Source organism: Arachis ipaensis, chromosome B2, assembly GCF_059453495.1.
Source record: "Arachis ipaensis isolate K30076 ecotype BB chromosome B2, ASM5945349v1, whole genome shotgun sequence".
Taxonomy (NCBI): domain Eukaryota; kingdom Viridiplantae; phylum Streptophyta; class Magnoliopsida; order Fabales; family Fabaceae; genus Arachis; species Arachis ipaensis.
The window spans coordinates 106,831,211-106,834,958 of NC_142437.1; positions in this window are offsets into that span (position 1 = coordinate 106,831,211).

The window sequence follows — 3,748 nt, forward strand, 5'->3', positions numbered from 1 at the left end:
TATTGATACTAATATTTTGATAGATTAATTAAATCTAATATAAAAAACTAAAAGCTACTTATGTGGATTGCTAATAGTTGTGTTTAATATATATAATATCTAAAATTAATTTATAAATTTTAGTTAAATAAAAATTAATAGATATTAATTAAGACAAATAAATTTAGTATTTAACTATTCAAACAAATACTATACTGTTGAAATACTAGCAAGAGATATATTAAAAAAAACTTAGTTAAGTCGTTTTAGAAATGAAAAAAAAAAAAACTACCATTTATACCTATGAATTTTATGAATACTAATAAAAATATTCGTAGAAGACGGAAAGTGACTTTGTACCCATGAAAGGTTGGGTCCGTCTGTCGATAGTATTCAGATGTTATTAACTTGTTTGCTCCGTTAACTTAAAGACCAACATGGCACGTTAAGTGCTTACTTGGCTATAAGACAACAATCTGACATTAATGCCCATGATTGTTAATATATTTGATATCTGTGACATTGGATATAACACAAATTTGACAAAACAAGACGTATAAATGTCATGAATTCACAAATTTACCCGAAAATCTGGTATTGTACACTAAGGCTAGCTACGTTTATTTTTGAGAACAGGATAAGACAAGACATTAAAAATAAGACATAAAGGATAGAGACACAGAATTTAGTGTTCCTAGATTCTATTTGGTAATAAAATAGAACAAATTATGAAAATATAATTTATTCTTTTTTTTCATTCAAAAAATTTGAGAAAAAAAATATAATAATAAAAAGTATAATTATGAAAAATTAACAAGAATAATAACAAAAAATGAAAAATAAGTTGTGTCCCTCGTTAGTGTCTTTGTGTCCTTCCTATCAGGATGGACATAAAATATACTAAATTCAATGTCACTGGACACAATATCTCTGTCAATGTCTTCTTTGCCAAACACGATTTTATGTCTTTGTGTCTCTGTATCCCTGTTTCAGTATCCTATCTTTGTAAACAAACGCAGCCTAAATAATAAAAATGTGACCTGAAAATAGAACTAAATAAAAGGCGTTCATTCCATATGCTATAATAAACTTTGAAATAATTTTAACATAAGCATTTGTTAACAAAAGTTTCAAAACAAGTCTACGAGTTTGATGTGAAAGTAGCAAATCCAAATTACCTAAAAGTACTAATACAAACCATAAACATGAAAGCATCAGGTAGTGCAATATAAGCAATAGGCGTAAGTTACAAAAAAAAAACCATAGTATCAGAGTTTGAAAGCTCTCATTACAGTGAGTCTTTGATAAAAAAAAACAAAGTCAAACTAGAAAATCCTATTTGTTGGGTGTGGAGTTGCTGCTGCCACTAGAATCCTATTGTTGTTGCCACTTGAAGATGTTCCTGGATTGGTGGGCGAAATTCAGGTATTGGCCATCTGCAGTGAGTCCTTACAGTGAGTCCTTGATAAAAAAAAAAACTTATATTAGATGAATTTAAAGCTAATGCTTAGCATCTGCAGCCTCTAAAGTCTCTTCCCAATACATCTCTTGCTCTCTGGCAGCATCCTCATCAAGATCATCAACAGTCATACCTTCAGTTATTGCTGTTGCACCCTGATGCTAACTACCGCTACCTGCTGCAGCTTCTCCGCTAGTCATAATTTTTTTCTTCTTGTCACATTCTCTTCTGTTATGACCAGAGTACTAAATGAAATCAATTAAAGTTGCTAAATAAAAATCAGATCAATTAAAATAGCTAAATGAATAAGAGTATTGAATAAAAATAAACAATTAACCTTACTAAATGAAAATAAGACTAAAATTTAGTTCTGAAATCAATTAAAATTTATAAATGAAAATCAGATCAATTAAAATAGCTAAATGACTTAAGAGTATTGAATAAAAACAAACAATTAACCATACTAAATAAAAATTAGATCAATTAAAGTAGCTAAATAACTAAGAGTACTGAATAAAAATAAACAATTAACTTTACTAAGTTTTAATCAATTACTAAATAAAAACAATTTGGAATGAAAACAACATAATCAACCATTTTTACCTTTTGCATGTCCGACATCAGGTTAAAGCCATTTGCTACATGGTCACTGTCATCATCTTGTAGGACAAGAACCATTTTCAATTATTCTTATTTTCTGACTCAACAATTGCATATGCTATTGAGATGATATGATTATTTGCATCGGCTCCAATAGCAGTAAATAGCTGGCCTCCGTAGTATCCTCTTAGAAATATGTCATCTAGTCCTATAAAAGGTCGACAATCTTCAATGAAACCTCTCTTGCATGCATTTAGACAAATATAAACTTTCTTAAATAAGAAACTCTCCAACCCAAGCAGGAGAAGTATGTATCTTTACTGTACTCCCTGAATTTGTCTTCAATATCTCAGTAAAATAGTCACGAAACCTAAGTATCTTTACTGTACTCCCTGGATTTGTCTTCAATCATCAAAAAGTGAATAAATCATCAATAAACATTATCAGTTTATAATATTACCCATCACCCATTTGTTTTCCAAATTAAGAAGACATGAATAAAATATCAAAAAATGAACAAACCATAAAAATACACCTATTATTTTTTCAAATTTTTTTTAAACTGAAACACAACCCCCACAGTGACATACTCTATACGATCAGTGAAACGAAAAGCTCTAACTTCAGTTAACAATTTCATGGTGAAAGAGTTCCGTGAAAGGAAAAATTGTTAACTAAAATGAAAAATTGGACACTAGCAATATAGGAAGGTGGCTTACCTCTCATTGTGGAAGTGATGACTGTCTTCCAATCATCTTGACACACCCACGCCACGAAAGGATCACTACCGGACCATGATTGTAGATTTTGGAGTGGCCGCCTTCAATTTTTCAGATCAGTTTTGTTGGAGTCCAGTAGGTGGTTCACGTCTCTCTCTGCTAGGGCATGCATAAGAGTGGTGAGGAAGAAGATGAAATGGTGCGGAGTGACCTCTAACTTTTCTCTCTCCCTTTCCTATATTCACTTAGAACGTTCTTAAAAAAATAAAAAAAATAAAAATCAAAAGTAGGTAAGCATTTAACGTGTCATATTGGTCTTTAAGTTAATGGAGCAAATGAATTAATAATGTATACTATCAATAGACGGACTCAACCTTTCATGAGCACAAAATCACTTTCTGTCTTCTATGGATACTTTTATTAAAGTTCATAAATTCATAGGTATAAATGGTAGTTTTTCCTTTTAGAATTTAAAGATTAAACTAACTCATTTATTATATACATGTTTAATTCTTATATATATTATAGAAAAAGAATAACTATTTATTTATATTAATTAACTATTTATTTATATTAATTTAGGTAGAAATTGACGTATAATTATTTTATATAAAATTGATATTTAAAATTTATTAGATAAATTAATAAATTTAACTAACTATTTTAATTATCAACTTTATATAAAAATAATTATGTGTGAATTTTTGCTGTTAATTTATTATTATAAAATAATGAAAAATGCTAGGGGGCCAGCAACATTTGGGATTTATAGCCATTAAATAGCCATCAATGAGGTTTTTAATGGTGAGAGATTAATGTGAGATTTCATCCAATGGGTCACTCTTCTTTGATGGTTACATGCTGGCTAGAATGTGATAAAATTGCTGGTCCCCTAAACTTTTCCTAAAATAATTTTAAAAAATATATATACTAGAATAAATAAATAATTGTAATATAGTACCCGATTCTTAATTGCCATACAATCATTGAA